The sequence below is a fragment of the Lepidochelys kempii genome, chromosome 3, assembly GCF_965140285.1.
Source record: "Lepidochelys kempii isolate rLepKem1 chromosome 3, rLepKem1.hap1, whole genome shotgun sequence".
Taxonomy (NCBI): Eukaryota; Metazoa; Chordata; order Testudines; family Cheloniidae; genus Lepidochelys; species Lepidochelys kempii.
Genome location: NC_136382.1, coordinates 58,961,115 through 58,979,397, shown reverse-complemented (window position 1 = coordinate 58,979,397; position 18,283 = coordinate 58,961,115). Strand labels below are relative to the sequence as shown.

General features: G+C 42.4%; 1 protein-coding gene across 1 annotated transcript in view; it reads right to left on the bottom strand.

Moving 5' to 3' along the window:
* Nucleotides 1-18,283, bottom strand: part of KCNQ5 (potassium voltage-gated channel subfamily Q member 5) — a 531,162-nt gene that overhangs the window by 90,067 nt on the left and 422,812 nt on the right. The gene's annotated exons all lie outside the window — the stretch shown is intronic.

Here is an 18,283-nt window from a genome sequence, read left to right as displayed (position 1 = left end):
TGGACAAATTGGAGAAAGTCCAGAGAAGAGCAACAAAATGATTAAAGGTTTAGAAAACATGACCTATGAGGGAGATTGAAAAAAAATGGGTTTGTTTAGTCTGGAGAAGAGAAGACTGAGAGGGGGACATAACAGTTTTTAAGTACACCTCTACCCCGATATAACGTGACTCAATATAACACGAATTTGGATATAACACGGTAAAGCAGCACTCCAGGGATCAAAGGAAGTTCGATATAATGCAGTTTCACCTATACTGCGGTAAGATTTTTTGGCTCCCGAGAACAGCGTTATATCGGGGTACAGGTGTACATAAAAGGTTGTTACAAGGAGGAGGGAGAAAAATTGTTCTCATTAACCTGTGAGCATAGGACAAGAAGCAATGGGTTTAAATTGCAGCAAGGGTGGTTTAGGTTGGACACTAGGAAAAAATTCCTGTCAGGGTAGTTAAACCCTGGAATAAATTGCCTAGGGAGGTTGTGGAATCTCCATCATTGAAGACTTTTAAGAGCAGGTTATACAAACACTTGTCAGTGATGGTCTAATTTAGTCCTGCCGTGGGTGCGGGGGACTGGATTTGATGACCTCTCAAGGTCCCTTCCAGTCTTACAATTCTATGCTTATGACATCAGGATACGGAGCAATTATAATTGCAGGGCCTTATTCTTGATTGCAAGTATCTTTGCATCATTAATAGCCGACTCAAGACAGCCCTTACTCTTGCAAGCTTTCTCCAAAGTAAGCTTAGATTCAAGTAGAAGCTCTTCAAGGATTCATGCATTACTAGTCTTTTCCATTAATTGGTCTCTAAACATTTAAATTGATCAAATTCATATGCACCTACCATAACAGACCACTGTGCTTTAAGTAGTACTTTAATCTGGCTTCTGAGACAGCTGACAGAATCTATGGCTTTCAGCAGTAAATCTTTGGAATAGACTAAGAGTCTCTAACACAGAAACTGAAGAAGCCTATGTATCATTGCTATCTGGTAAAGTGTATAAAAAGCCTTCTGCAGCAAAGCAATGAAGCAAAGAAACAAGCCATGATTGCCTTGTAGCATCAGGTAGACTAGCAGATAATTCTCAAAAAACTTTCATCTACATTTTAAAGGGAATTATTAATCTATTAGACAAGGAGAAAAACTAATGGGCTATGTAAATGTGCAGTATTGGCAGGCCACTTAACTGTATCTGCTGCCTTCTAGTGGGTGGTGTCAGAGCTGTTTACCTAAATCTCAGGGAAAAAGTGGATAGAGTACTACTGAGAAGTGTTTGAAACTGGCTAGTGGAAAGAAGACAAGGATGAAGAGACAGTGTTTCTCTTTCTCACACACACAGGATATACACGGAGACTCATGAGGTCAGGCAGAGGTGTAATGTATGCACTCTGGTTCCATACTCAGAAGTGGTATGGAGGTGTGTGCTAGGTTGTGTGCCTCCAAGATCTAGCTAGACTGAGGCGCTGGCAGCTGCAGTGGGGCAAACAGTTATCAAAACTTTCTCCTGAGTGAAAGCAGGGAGTGGTCCAAATGGGAGCCATTTCCCTCTGCTTTAGGGCTACTTTTGTGGAATATGACTAGGCACTGGCTAACATTGGATATGACTAAGCACTTGATGACCAAGAGAAGGCACTGGACACCAAGGACTTCTCACTGCTCAATATTAGTGGCACCTAGTGGCCAGATGTCCATTAGCTACCAAGCAGGTGGCTGGGTGTCCAGGAGGGAGGAGCAGTCAACTTCTCTGGCCTTACTACTGGCCATGCTACAAGCAATTCCTGTTCCCAGCTCCTCCATCATCCATGGTGATGCGGCAGGCTGCCAGCAGGGCAGCCAGCTGAAGACTCATGTGACTTTGCATTCAAATTTGGGCAGGCTGAGCAAGGTCAATGAGTTTTAGGATAATGGTATTTTACTGTTGGTGGATGTTAGTGTTGCAGCAGATTCATCCTGCTTCCCACCAGAATCTGTTTACCAAACCATTCTTGATTCTTATGACCCCAGTATGTTATGATTTCAAGAGGAATAAAGTAAAACTTTACAAGAAATATTAATGCTGTGATGTGCATAACTGAACTACACGGGCAGGGCCGGCTCTAGGTTTTTTGCCACCCCAAGGAAAAAATTTGCTGCCCCAAACTCCGAGAGCGCAACTGTCCAAGCCAAAAAAAAAAAAGAAGATGGCTGGAATGCCGCCCCTGGAATTGTGCCACCCCAAGCACATGCTTGCTTTGCTGGTGCCTAGAGCCGGTCCTGTACACGGGAAAGCTCAGTGCAAATATGCTGTGCCCTAAGTGAGCTTTTCATGACGGTTTCAGACAGAACACACAAAAGCAACCTCTCTTCTGAGAAAAGTGAGCCAGTCTGGTTTCTGTGAACTACCCATGCAGCCCCACCCAATCAGGGAACCAGAACTAATATCACGTGACTTTTATTATCAGTTACAAGCAACTAACCCAGTTTGAAATCTAAAAAAGTGACGTGAAAATTTGTCACATGATTTTTGCATGAAAGAAAAGTACAAAATGTGATCAGGCAATTTAAAATTTAATAAAATTACATGCATTTGGTGGATATTCTATAACTTGAAATCAGGCAATTTTCATTTTCAATTTCAAATTTCAGTTTCAATTTTCATTGAAAAAAGATTTTGTTATGCATATTTCACCCAGTTTTAAATATTAAATTTTTAGAATTATTGTCAACTAGTGGAGACGGAAGCCTGCCTTTATCAACGATTTATACATTAATACTTCAGAGGATTAACAGCTAATTATCTTTATAATCTACTTTTAAAGCATCACCCCGCACATACAACATTATCTACCTTTTCAAAGGACACTGTTAACTAGGAGAATGAGTCACAGCACAGCTTTTACACTAAAAAATTGAGGCATGCAGGGGTAAATTTTCATAGCTGTGTGCAGTGATTTAGCTGCACGACTCCCATTGAAATTAATAAGAGTCACACTGTTAAATCTTCATGAATTGCTTTAAAAATTTACCACATAACATCAAACTAATGAAACTCTCAGAATGTATATCTAATGATAGGATTGGCTCTCTCAGATGAAATGGGACATCTCCTCACTTTAATAGGAATAATCTTTAACAAAACTAAGCTTTAGTGAAATGTACCTGATGATCAGAAACATGACACTCAGATACTTAAGATGTAAGATGTGAGTTCATTTTAAGAATGAGATTTATAGATTTTAAGGCAAAAAGGGACCACTGTGATCATCTAGTCTGAATTAATTCCTGTTTGAGTTAGAGCATATATTTTAAAAAAACATCCGATCTTGATGTAAAAATTGCCAATGGTGGAGAATCCACCACAACCCTTTGTTCCAGTGGCTAAATACCCTCCCTGTTAAAAATCTACACTTATTTCCAGACTAACTTGGTTAGCTTCAACTTCCACCAATTGGATCTTGTTATACCTTTGTCTGCTAGACTGAAGATCCCATTATCAAATTTTTATTCCTCCTTTAGGTACTTAAGTTACCCCAACCTTCTCTTTGTTATGTTAAGTACACTGAGGTCCTTGACTCTTTCCCAATAAGGCATGTTTTTCAGTCGGTCAATCACTCTTGTGGCTCTTCTCTGAAACCTTGTCAATTTATTAACATCCTTCTTGAACTGTGGACACCAGAACTGGACAAAGTATTCCAGTAGCACTCACACTAGAGCCAATTAGAGGTAATATAACCTCCTTAGTCCTATTTGATATTCCCCTGTTTACACATCCAAGGATCACATTAGCCCTTTTGCTCACAATATTGCACTGGGAGCTCATGTTCAGGTGATTATCCACCATGAATCCCAAATCTGTTTCCCAGGATAGAGTCCCCGACTTGTATGGCCCAGATTCTTTTTGTCTAGAGTACTACTTTCCATTTGCCCATATTAAAAGGCATGTTGCTTTCTTGAGCCCCGTTTACCGAGTGATCACTCTGCATCAGTGACGTGGCCTCTTCATATTAACCACTTCCCCAATCGTTGTCATCTGCAAACTTGATTTTATGTTTTCTTCCAGGTCATTGATAAAAATGTTATAGGGCCAAGAATTGTTGTATTAATTTAGATGGAATATATGGGCCAAAGTTGTTAACATAATCCAGTCATTGTCCAACCTAAAGCGTGGTCTACACTGTGTGGGGAAGGGGGGGGGAATTGATCTAAATTACGCAACTTCAGCTACGTGAATACAGTAGCTGAAGTCGACATACTTAGATCTACTCACCGCGGTGTCTTCGCTGCGGTGAGTCAACTGCTGCTGCTCCCCCGTCGACTCCCCCTGCACCTCTCGTGTCAGTGGAGTACAGGAGTTGACGGCAGAGTGCTCCGGAGTCGATTTATCGCGTCTAGACTAGATGCGATAAATCAACCCCCGCTGGATCGATCGCCCGCCGATCTGGCGGGTAGTATAGACATACCCTTAGTGTTAAACAAGATCCGGAGTTTGGTATATAGAGACCTCAGACTGCTTTGTACCATGGCAGATACACCATTAAAATTTTTTAAACGTTTTAATAAAGAGATAGAAAAGAAGGAAAAAACAGTTAAAGCATTTGAAATGTATAGTATTAAACAAGGCTTTTATTTTAACATTTCTTGTTTCCTTTCCCTGATCTGTTTTTTATGGTTAATTCTTAGGTAGGCAAAAAAGCAAAGGTTATTGTGACATCTTATGAATTTTCACATACTTTTCACAGTTGAGCTTAAGGTAAATTTTTAGGTCCATTTATCACAAAAGACCCCACTAGAAAGTCACCTGTTCAGTGATGATTTCCCATTTACAGTGATAGAGAGACCTACCGATCAGTAAGCCAGTTTTTAATCCATTTAATGGGTGCCATGTTAATTTTGTATCATTCTGTTTTTTCAATCAAAATATTGTGCAGTACTAAGTCAAATGCCGTAAAGAAGTCTAAGTATATTACATCAACACTATTAAATTTTTCAACCAAACTTGTAATCTCACCAAAAATGGTATCAAGTTAGTTTGACAGGATTTATTTTCCAAAACCCCATGCTGACTGGCGTTTATATATTGCCCTCCTTTAATTCTTTATTAATTGAGTCCCGTATGAGCCATTCCATTATTTTTCCTAGGATCAAAATCAGGGTGAAATGCCTGTAATTATATGGGTCATCTGTTCAATCTTTTTAAATGGAGTGAGTGAACTTCATATTGCTGGAATAGATTCTAAATATATTAAATGTCAAGAACTACTGGATTACAAACTTATTAAGACATAGAAAAATGGAGTAGGAAAATATGACCAGCCTTCAGTATGGAAGTTGGTTGGTAGTGCAATAAATTGGACTGGAGAGCAGGGAAGAGATTCAGGGAGCAGGTCTCTGGGGGACAGCAGCGCTGGGGAAGAGGGGTGAAGGGGATGGTGTTTGAGGGAGCAGGTGTTTGGGGAGAGGGGAGAGGAGGTCTAGGGGCACAGGTGTCATTATATACTGTAGATATATACTATACAGAGAGAGACCCAATTGGAGGTTCCAACCTTTCTTCACCCAGGACTCCCAAACCACCTATTTCTTTTGTCTTAATCCACTCACCACAACTACAAAAGATTGTGGGTTTAGGGTATTAGCAAGAAGCTGTGGGTTATTTTTTTGTGGGGGTGCTAGGTGTGGGGTGTTGGGGCTGTGGATACTGGTCAGACTACTGTTGGGTTGGTCACAGAAGCCAGTGAATGCTAGGGGTGCTGGCTGGGTAGTGGGGTTGCTAGGAGATAGTTAGTACCATGGCAGATACACCATTAAAGGAGATGGTGGTTCTTGAATAGTGTTGTTGGTGAAGATGCTGTAGCTGGACTGGGGGACTGGTATGGAGTGAGGAATGGGGATTGTTTTCCTCTCCTTGGTCACACAACTGTCAGCTGTGAGACAGCACCACTTCAAGAAGCTGTGAAGATAGCTCCAGGGCCTCATGAAGTACCACTTACCTTACAACTGAGCACTGTGCTGGAGGGAAGCGTGGGGGAGAGAAGCCACTCTTTAAATGGGTGGGGCAGGGAAAAAGCAGAGAGCAGCAGTGGCAGTAGGGGGATGGAGATAAAAGATCATTTACTTCCTTTCCTAACCCTGGGTCCCATTTGGTTTTAGCAACCTCAGGATTTTGCTGCATTTTGTTTCTCTACTAGTGGAGTGTAACCCAGTGGGGTCTCTCTTGCATCCACCTGCCTGTCATACCACACAGGTTAGGAAGCCCTGCTCTGAATGATCAAGAACTGTGCAGTGTAATGTCTGAATGTTAGGAGGATTTTTTGAAATGTAAGTCGAGGTCAGGGAAAAAAATAAGTGGTGATACTCTGCCAAGCCTTACACAGTTGACCCCACAATCAAATATCAGTCACACAGGTTATGCAGATCTTTGAAATAAGACACAACCGACTTCCTCCAGAAACTCTGCAATATTAACAAACTCCCTCAGAATACAATTCTTGGCACCACAGATGTCACTTCCCTATACACCAACATCCCTTACATTGCTGCCTGCTTCAGATATCTACAAGATATTGGACAACACTTAGATATCCACCTCAAATACATCACCAAACTCATCCATTTCATCCTCACTCATAACATCCTCATATTCAGCAACAAACACTTTGTCCAAACCATTGGAACAGCCATAGATACTGAGGCTGGCATATTGGGGAACCATCCTCTTCATGGGCCACCTCAAAGAAGAATTTCTGGACAAATTCACCACAAAACCAATGACATATCTGAGACATATCGATGACATTTTCATCCTCTTGAAAGATGATCTAAATTCCCTTACAGATTTTCACCACAACTTCCACAACCACCACCCATCCAACAACCTCTCTCTAGAATAATGGTTCTCAAAGCCAGTCCACTGCTTGTTCGGGGAAAGCCCCTGGTGGGTTGGGCTGGTTTGTTTACCTGCTGTGTCCGCAGGTTCGGCCGATCGTGGCTCCCACTGGCCGCGATTCACTGCTCCAGGCCAATGGGGCTGCCGAAAGCGGTGTGGGCCGTGGGACGTGCTGGCCACTCTTCCCATCGCCCCCATTGGCCTGGAGCGGTGAACTGCAGCCAGTGGGAGCCGCACGCGATCGGCCGAACCTGTGGACATGGCAGATAAACAAACCGGCCCGGCCCACCAGGGGCTTTCCCTGAAAAAGTGGCGGACCGGCTTTGAGAACCACTGCTCTAGAACACTCCCACACCAGTATCAACTTCCTGGACACCATGCTCAGCTTCAACAACGGAACTCTACAGAAAACTATTTAAAAGAAGCCCATCGATCACCACACTTATCTTCACAGATTCAACAACCACCCCAAACATACCGAGAAATCTGTTATCTACAGGGCACTCAGCTGTATATGCTCCGAGGAGAAAGTTTGGGGTACACACCTTAGCACACTTAAAACCACCTTCACCAAACAAGGACAATCCATCAGACAAGTAGATCACAAAATGGAATTGGCCAGCCAAATATCCTGAGAAAAACTGCTTCAACATGAAAAAAGAACCTTCCAACCACACACCTCTAGTTGTCACCCACCATCCCACACTGGAATCCATAAGGTGCATTATTAAACAATTGCAATGCATACATAATGGAGACCACATCCTGATAGAAATATTTCCTAAACCTCCTCTTCTGGCCTTCAAACAACAATGTTGCCAAGCTCATGATCAGAAGCAACCTCCCCACAGACCAGGACATACCAAGTCAAAGCAGCATTGGACCCTGCCATAACAAAAGATGGAAAACCTTCAGAGATATCTCCACTACTATCATGATCAATATCCCACACAACACACCTTTCAAGATGTATGGGTCCTACACATGCCTGTCTCAACATGTGGTATACCTCATCCAATGCACTAACTTCCCAAATTACAACTAGGTGGGTGAAACAAGACAATCCCTATGCTCTCGAATGAACTCACACAGGAAAATGATAAGAGACAAAACCACCATATCACCTTGGGCAAATACTTTCCACAAAACAATCATAGAATCATAGAATATCAGGGTTGGAAGGGACCTCAGGAGGTCATCTAGTCCAACCCCCTGCTCAAAGCAGGACCAATCCCCAATTAAATCATCCCAGCCAAAGCTTTGTCAAGCCTGACCTTAAAAACTTCTAAGGAAGGAGATTCTACCACCTCCCTAGGTAACGCATTCCAGTGTTTCACCACCCTCCTAGCGAAAAAGATTTTCCTAATATCCAACCTAAACCTCCTCCACTGCAACTTGAGACCATTATTCCTTGTCCTGTCATCTTCTACCACTGAGAATAGTCTAGAACCATCCTCTCTGGAACCACCTCTCAGGTAGTTGAAAGCAGCTATCAAATCCCCCCTCATTCTTCTCTTCTGCAGACTAAACAATCCCAGTTCCCTCAGCCTCTCCTCATAAGTCATGTGTTCCAGACCCCTAATCAATTTTGTTGCCCTTCGCTGGACTCTCTCCAATTTATCCACATCCTTCTTGTAGTGTGGGGCCCAAAACTGGACACAGTACTCCAGATGAGGCCTCACCAATGTCGAATAGAGGGGAACGATCATGTCCCTCGATCTGCTCGCTATGCCCCTACTTATACATCCCAAAATGCCGTTGGCCTTCTTGGCAACAAGGGCACACTGCTGACTCATATCCAGCTTCTCGTCCACTGTCACCCCTAGGTCCTTTTCCGCAGAACTGCTGCCTAGCCATTCGGTCCCTAGTCTGTAGCTGTGCATTGGATTCTTCCATCCTAAGTGCAGGACCCTGCACTTATCCTTGTTGAACCTCATCAGATTTCTTTTGGCCCAATCCTCCAATTTGTCTAGGTCCCTCTGTATCCTATCCCTACCCTCCAGCGTATCTACCACTCCTCCAACTTTAGTATCATCCGCAAATTTGCTGAGAGTGCAATCCACACCATCCTCCAGATCATTTATGAAGATATAGAACAAAACCGGCCCCAGGACCGACCCTTGGGGCACTCCACTTGACACCGGCTGCCAACTAGACATGGAGCCATTGATCACTACCCGTTGAGCCAGACAATCTAGCCAACTTTCTACCCACCTTATAGTGCATTCATCCAGCCCATACTTCTTTAACTTGCTGACAAGAATACTGTGGGAGACCGTGTCAAAAGCTTTGCTAAAGTCAAGAAACAACACATCCCCTGCTTTCCCTTCATCCACAGAACCAGTAATCTCATCATAGAAGGCGATTAGATTAGTCAGGCATGACCTTCCCTTGGTGAATCCATGCTGACTGTTCCTGATCACTTTCCTCTCATGTAAGTGCTTCAGAATTGATTCCTTGAGGACCTGCTCCATGATTTTTCCGGGGACTGAGGTGAGGCTGACTGGCCTGTAGTTCCCAGGATCCTCCTTCTTCCCTTTTTTAAAGACTGGCACTACATTAGCCTTTTTCCAGTCATCTGAGACTTCCCCCGTTCGCCACGAGTTTTCAAAGATAATGGCCAATGGCTCTGCAATCACAGCTGCCAATTCCTTTAGCACTCTCGGATGCAACTTGTCCGGCCCCATGGACTTGTGCACGTCCAGCTTTTCTAAATAGTCCCTAACCACCTCTTTCTCCACAGAGGGCTGGCCATCTACTCCCCATGTCCATACCTGACCTCTCAGTTCTTGTCCTCAAAGGAAACCTGCATAACACCTTTAAAAAAGAAGCCTGGGAGCTTAAATTTGTAACTTTGTTAGACAATAAAGATCATGGACTCAGTAAAGGACTGCATTTATAGTTCATTACAACAATCTATAACCCACTAACCTTCTTTAGTCCTATTACTTCAGAGGTGTTAATTGCCCACTTCACCTTGAATGGTCTCTTACAATATATGTTAACTACTTATGCTAAACAGTCTGTTCCATCTTGTATTTCGCTGTGATGCATGTTTCCCAGACCTGAAAAAGAGCTCAGTGTAAGTTCGAAAGCTTGTCTCTCTCACCACCAGAAGCTGGTCTAGTTAAAGATATTATCTCACCCATCTTGTCTCTCTAATATCCTGGGACCAATAAGGCTATAGCAAACAGTCATTCCTCATGTCTCTTTCATGCTTTAAACAAAAATGTAGACATTTAAATGGTTACAATTAGGCTTCAGAGTTAACATACTTTTGCAACAAATACGGTCACTGACACCTTTCTTAGACCAGTTACTTCAGCCTGCCTGCAAAATCAGATAGTTATCCCTGCATTGTTACATTTGCTTTACATTTTTAAGGTTATTGCCACAATCATAAAGGTTAAAAATTGGAGTTAGATTCTGAAGCACAAGCTATAGTCACTAGGGAAAAGTACCAACTGGCAGAACTGCTGCAAGCTGGCCAAATTCGATCCCTTTTATGTAGTATTTGTAGATAGACAGTTAATACCCAAAGCATCATTTACTGGCATACAATATTATCTAATATTGTTAAGTGTGTGATATAAATACATTTGTTATAGCGCTGAAGAATGTTTCCTCCTTACTCCACTTAATATGGTGTCAGAAATAGGTTTGTGGATAGCCATTTGGGGCCCGATCCTGACACTCCCATTGCACTACTCTGAAGGTCAGGGTTTTAGTGACTTCAGCAATGGTTATGAGCAACATTCTATTCTCTGCAGCAATGCAGATGAATGGACACATCTGTGGAAAATGGAGCTTCTTCTGACATTGTGATCAATTATGAAGTACTTGTAAATCATAGAATATCAGGGTTGGATGGGACCTCAGGAGGTCATCATAGTCCAACCCCCCACTCAAAGCAGGACCAATCCCCAACTAAATCATCCCAGCCAAAGCTTTGTCAAGCCTGACCTTAAAAACTTCTAAGGAAGGAGATTCTACCACCTCCCTATGTAACGCGTTCCAGTGTTTCACCACCCTCCTAGTGAAAAAGTTTTTCCTAATATCCAACCTAAACCTCCCCCACTGCAACTTGAGAACATTACTCCTTGTTCTGTCATCTTCTACCACTGACAATAGTCTAGAACTATCCTCTTTGTAACCACCTCTCAGGTAGTTGAAAGCAGCTATCAAATCCCCCCTCATTCTTCTCTTCTGCAGACTAAACAATCCCAGTTCCCTCAGCCCCTCCTCATAAGTCATGTGTTCCAGACCCCTAATCAATTTTGTTGCCCTTTGCTGGACTGTCTCCAATTTATCCACATCCTTCTTGTAGTGTGGGGCCCAAAACTGGACACAGTACTCCAGATGAGGTCTCACCAATGTCGAATAGAGGGGAACGATCATGTCCCTCGATCTGCTGGCTATGCCCCTACTTATACATCCCAAAATGCCGTTGGCCTTCTTGGCAACAAGGGCAGACTGTTGACTCATATCCAGCTTCTCGTCCACTGTCACCCCTAGGTCCTTTTCCGCAGAACTGCTGCCTAGCCATTCGGTCCCTAGTCTGTAGCAGTGCATTGGATTCTTCTGTCCTAAGTGCAGGACCCTGCACTTATCCTTGTTGAACCTCATCAGATTTCTTTTGGCCTAATCCTCCAATTTGTCTAGGTCCCTCTGTATCCTATCCCTACCTGCCACCGTATCTACCACTCCTCCTAGTTTAGTGTCATCTGCAAATTTGCTGAGAGTGCAATCCACACCATCCTCCAGATCATTTATGAAGATATTGAACAAAACCGGCCCCAGGACCGACCCTTGGGGCACTCCACTTGATACTGGGTGCCAACTAGACATGGAGCCATTGATCACTACCCGTTGAGCCCGACAATCTAGCCAACTTTCTACCCACCTTATAGTGCATTCATCCAGCCCATACTTCTTTAACTTGCTGACAAGAATACTGTGGGAGACCGTGTCAAAAGCTTTGCTAAAGTCAAGAAACAACACATCCCCTGCTTTCCCTTCATCCACAGAACCAGTAATCTCAACATAGAAGGTGATTAGATTAGTCAAGCATGACCTTCCCTTGGTGAATCCATGCTGACTGTTCCTGATCACTTTCCTCTCATGTAAGTGCTTCAGGATAGATTCCTTGAGGACCTGCTCCATGATTTTTCCGGGGACTGAGGTGAGGCTGACTGGCCTGTAGTTCCCAGGATCCTCCTTCTTCCCTTTTTTAAAGATTGGCACTACATTAGCCTTTTTCCAGTCATCCGGGACTTCCCCCATTTGCCACGAGTTTTCAAAGATAATGGCCAATGGCTCTGCAATCACAGCCGCCAATTCCTTTAGCACTCTCGGATGCAACGCATCCGGCTCCATGGACTTGTGCATGTGCAGCTTTTCTAAATAGTCCCTAACCACCTCTTTCTCCACAGAGGGCTGGCCACCTACTCCCCATGCTGTGTTGCCCAGCGCAGCAGTCTGGGAGCTGACCTTGTTCGTGAAGACAGAGGCAAAGAAAGCATTGAGTACATTAGCTTTTTCCACATCCTCTGTCACTAGGTTGCCTCCCTCATTCAGTAAGGGGCCCACACTTTCCTTGGCTTTCTTCTTGTTGCCAACATAGCTGAAGAAACCCTTCTTGTTACTCTTAACATCTCTTGCTAGCTGCAGCTCCAGTTGTGATTTGGCCCTCCTGATTTCATTCCTACATGCCCGAGCAATATTTTTATACTCTTCCCTGGTCATCTGTCCAATCTTCCACTTCTTGTAAGCTTCTTTTTTATGTTTAAGATCCGCAAGGATTTCACCGTTAAACCAAGCTGGTCGCCTGCCATATTTACTATTCTTTCGACACATCGGGACAGTTTGTCCTGTAACCTCAATAGGTATTCTTTGAAATACAGCCAGCTCTCCTGGACTCCTTTCCCCCTCATGTTATTCCCCCAGGGGATCCTACCCATCAGTTTCCTGAGGGAGTTGAAGTCTGCTTTCCTGAAGTCTAGGGTCCGTATTCTGCTACTTACTGGATCTGGATCTTACTGGATTAAAAACAAGATTTGGCAATCAGATTGGCCACATTGAACATAGCAATGGGCCAGGCCTGCATTTTAACATGCCATTAACAATTAAGGCTGCCAAGATATAACAGAAATCTTAATCACTTCTGAAAAACACATGCTATCTAAAAGAAATGAGAATGCATCTTTTCTAAATTACAACATGTGATCAAAATGAAACAGCAATTACAGACCAATACTAACACAACTGCATCACCTACCCTCATCCTAATATACCCTCTACCCTATACCACCTACCCTTGTCTACAGATGAACTTATTAGAAACAGTCTAGTCTTAGGCACAAATTATAATGAAGCCATGGCAGTAAACAAGCAAAATAAATAATAATAATAATCATAGCTACAAAAACTTAAAGCATCAGACAGAGTGGAAGATATACAGTACACACAAGATAGCTTCAAACATCCTAGGTTAAACCGAAAAAAACCAAAACTGTCTGTAGGCAGAGAACAGCAAAAATGTATTTATTGGGAAAATAAATGAGGCAAATGCCCACCATCAGTGCAAAGGAGATTAATGTGATTACTGACACTAAAAATAAAAATCAAGACAGTTGCGAGGTAGTTATAGAGAGATCCTACAATATATACCAATCACATTTCTTCAAATAAGTTTGTCTATATCATCACCCACTGGGTTGGGGCTGTGACAATCGAAGAGGAAGAGCTGTTTGCACAACTAAACCTGCAAGCCACACCACACCTAGTTCATATATCCAGATATCAGACTGACAATTCTCCTGTCTTCCATGTAATAAGCTTTAACAATTACTCTAATGTAATTCTAGACAGATTGCACAAACTCGGGTACAGAAACTCTAAACTAACATTCAACAATGGCACATATTTGCACCTTGAAGATAAATGCACTCTGGCATGCTCATAATGGGAAATGCCACAAATTGGACTTTAACATAAATTGCCACCAGGCGGTGCACCTTTGTCCACCAGAATCTAGTGAAAGGTTGGGCATTGCACAGTTAGGGCAATATAACAGTCAGTTGCAAAAGTATACAATAATATACATCTAGCAAAGGAACCAGTGGTGGATCAATATGGAAGGTTTTAAATGATTCAACTCTCTGCCTGAAGCATCTCGCTGGATATCATATAGAGTGGAAACTTGCTCAGCAACCAATATTTGAAGCAATTCTTTTAAAAAATAAAAAAGCTAAAATGGGACTGACAATTATTTTGAGGTAGGAGCTATTTTACTACTTCGTAGACTCCATTCTGTTGACATATTTGGCATAATCATGCTCTAGATGAGTGACTAAAACATAAACATTAAATCCTAAATGTTCTGTAAGGGGCGGATGCTATTGTCAATGACTATTTAGGTTGGGGTATGGAAATATCTTATGAATTTCAACAGAGATCATGATTGTAATCCGATAACACAGCCCAACAGAGCAGAGTATGTAAATCTCAGATTGAATAAAGGAAGGTAGGAGGGAGGGAGAGGAACAGAGGCCGATTCTGTTAGCAATTTCATATACTGGAGACCACTAATAGCAGAAGGTTTAGAGCCAGTCCCTAAAAACATTTTAGCAATTTTGGACATGCCCTGTCTAAAAAGTGCACAAAGTGTACAGTATTCCTCAGGGCTGTCGACTATCTGTCCAATTCCTATCACCTCTTCTGCAAGGTCAATGAACCTCTTGATGTGTTGAAGGCTCAGGGATGCTACTGGGAATTCTAGCATCAAAATGTTTTCAAAGAGTTTCAAAGGTTAGTGACCAAACATCCAGCCCTAAAATATGATGGGAATGGAATCTGTAACTCAATTACAGGGTGAATATGGATTAAGAGTCTCCAGACTGCTAAACGGCCAGCCTGTGGCATTTGACTTTAGGACACTTTTTCTAGCAAAGGAAAATCTATGCTCAAATGTGTAAAGAATGTCTAGCTTTGTTTTTGCACGTACCAAGCCTGACTGATATAATCTGGTATGAGACCACACGTGTGGACACAGTACATGATGCTTTGGAAATGATCTTCAATAGTTTCTGTTATTAGCTCCCAAAGGCCTTCAAAGAAAGTAATTAAAAATATCACTTGGATAGACAATGCAGAAAAGGATCTCTGACATTCATCATGGACTTTCTATTGCATACCTGTCCTCTGCTCTGTCCATTGGCTTCCCATTGAATATCTTTCAGGTGCTCAAAGGTCTGGTCCCAGCATATGTAAAAGATCACCTAATACTCTGACCCTGGTCCTAATCCCAACACCTCCACTCCTCAGGCGCAATAGAACTTTCTACCACAAGGGTAAACCTCATCTGTGCAGGAAACAATGCTTTCTTGGAGGCCAGTCCTAGAGTGGAACAAACTTCCACAGGTGCTAACTACCACTACAAACCTCACCACCTCCCACTTAAAGTGCAAAGTGTACTTCTTCAACCTTGCCTGCTCTAATATAAACACTCAGTAACTCTACCAAAACAAAACATGACACGAAAAATTTTCCCCAGAGAGAGAATGAGAGAGGGAAAATGAACCACATGTGACAGATGTTAATCACATCACTTAATGCACTACTGGAAGGTGCTGAGATACTGTGGTGATGAGGCTGCTATAAGAACATACACAGAGCAGAATCAGATCACCAAAAAGAAGTGACTACTGATATCTCAGCTTATGCCAAAAAGATGTAACCAGGAACTGGAGTGTATCAATCAAGCAGATTTCCTTTGAATGGTGGGTAAGTAGCTTCATAAAATAGAGGACCAGACTTTGTCATCCTTATTAACACACAGTAAGCAGGCCCTTAGTCTGCCAGTAGGCCCGCTACCTGCTGACTAGGTAGCTGCTTCACACACTCCAAAGAATTGTTCTGTCAGGACTGCCAGACATGAAGAGATGCCACTAATCATTTGTGAAAAAAGCCCTACAGGGTTTGGGACCTATTTACCTTAAAAAAACATAACTCTTCCTCTGCCCCTCACTGTGCCAACTGAGATCTTCTGAGGCACTTTCTCTAACAGTCACTAATGGACAAATCCTGTTAATTTTGCTCAAGTGAGTAATCTGGTTGGCTATAATTAGACTATTCTCTGGAGTAAGGCGAACAGGGTTTGGCTCTGAATGTGTTTGACTGAAGTTTATAACAGGGCATTTTTAGCAGCTGGGCCCCAACTGTGAAGATTGATCCTTCCAGACCTCCACTTTGCCAACCTTTAGAATGTAATGCAAGGCACATCACTTAGGTTAAGCATATACTTAACTATGGACCATAATTAGGTTCTTTATAGTTCAGGGAGTACAGGAAAGGGGTTATTTATGCTGTTTATTGAGGGCAGTAGATTTACTGTCTAGTTGCATTTAATCTATGTAATGTGCCTAAATACTATGGTGATGGGCACATAACATATCATTTCATAAATAAATTAAACCCCCAACCAACCTTGCAACAACCTAGATGTAGATTTGTTTATAGTGGGCTGACAAAAATATTCTGTGATGGTAATTACTACTTTGATTAATGAGAAATAGATCCTGTAACACACAATAGCCACTGCTATCACTGAATGTTCCAAAGCAAGGTTTGCCAAGAATGACATCCAAGAGATGGATTATGGAGAATGGACTTAAGTTTCCCTGTTGGGAATCTGCACAGTTGAAACATCAGCAGAATTTGAACTTGTATAACTTTCATTGTACTATAGCTAGTCTCGTGATAAAGTAGGAGCAGCTATAAGGAAACTACTAATGGACTAACAGAGATGCATGAAAAGCATTACCCGACTGGAGAAATACACCATCAGAAAGCATGAACTCTCTTTATCTTCCCTTCCTGCTTGATGCCTCTGTTTAATGCTTAAATGCAAATTAAGCAGAGCACACCCCCCTTTGATTAGGACAGCCCTGTTTGCCTTCTGTTGGGGCAGGGCTGTGGGGTTTGGAACATACACCATACAGGGCACTCTTATAACTTCACATACAATGTTACCATACATATTTTATCAGGACAATACTGTCCAGCAAATTATGAGTTTTGAAATGATACCTTACAAGGCATCCTTTGTATAAAGATTATTACAATAGTGTGTAGGGTGTGAATACAGGAGTATATTCTGTCACAGTGGGCTCAAAACAAAACATTAGGTCAAAACATTCCCAAACAAGGGGCTGAAAACCCACATTCGAATCTGGACTTTGCACAAGGTTGGGGCATTCAGATTCAATGGAAAACTCTACTACCACAACCATAGTTTCATAAGAACTACTGAGGAACAACTGTCCTTCAAGGCAGAGCTAGAGAGATCACACACTGCAACTCCAGGTTCAGGGGCTGTTAGAGACACTGGTGACGGCTGGGGAGGAAGCTCAGTGGCTAGTAACACACAGTTGATGCAAAGGATGCCAGAATATAATTAACTTGCCCGATGCACAATTCCCTGACTCTCGCCATCAGTAGAAAGAAGACACCTTGCGAACTGGGAGGGTAGTAAGATAGCCTACAAACTTAAAAACTTTATTGGTAACCAACTAAAAGCCTAAACTATCATTCAGCTTTAGAAGGAGCACTATAATGAGAGTTCTGTACAAAAATTATATGAGAGTATACACTGAATTTGTAGACAGTCAGTTAATATGAACAGTACACTTACATGTACATTAAGTATTGCTTTTGTGTATGCAAGTGTTATGCTGGATCATATTAAAGAAGTTCTGTATTAAAATCACAAATGAGTTTGATTCCCCATAGTTTAAATTCCAGGGTATTACTAACTAAAAGGTCTCTTGGTTTTTGGTCTTTTATTTTTACTGTTTCTCTCCCCCTCTGTGTGAAACTTGCAAGCTGCTAATTGTGTTAGTACATCCTACGACAGAGTCTGTTCTCAAAGCAATACTTTGTAACAACAACAACTCACACAGAGACTCCCCGCTCTTTCGTTGTATTCATCTCGCTTTGTTAACAATTGTGATTAAAATAGAGATAGAGGATGTATGTGGATGGATGCTTATAATAAATGAATGATCAGGGAATCCAGTGTCGATCAGCCGAAGAAGGCGTCAAGTGGAAACAACCAGAGGACCCCCCGGAGGGCAGACTGGAATCCACCCAACAGCCTCAAGGGTGGGAGAACCGAAGAACAAGATAACATCTGGCAGCACGGAGCTGTCAGGAACGTGCCATTTGCTGATTGATTCAGCAATAGCATGATAAAGCAATTCCCATAGACTGGCATAGGAAGAAATTCCTATAAAAATGGACTCTAGAAACTGAGAACTTTGCGGTCTGATTCTGCAAACCAACTTCCAGGAGCATCAGATGTGCATCTGACAAGGCCCTGCTCCCTCCTCGTGTCCAGGTTACCTGGCCAGTGGCTTGGT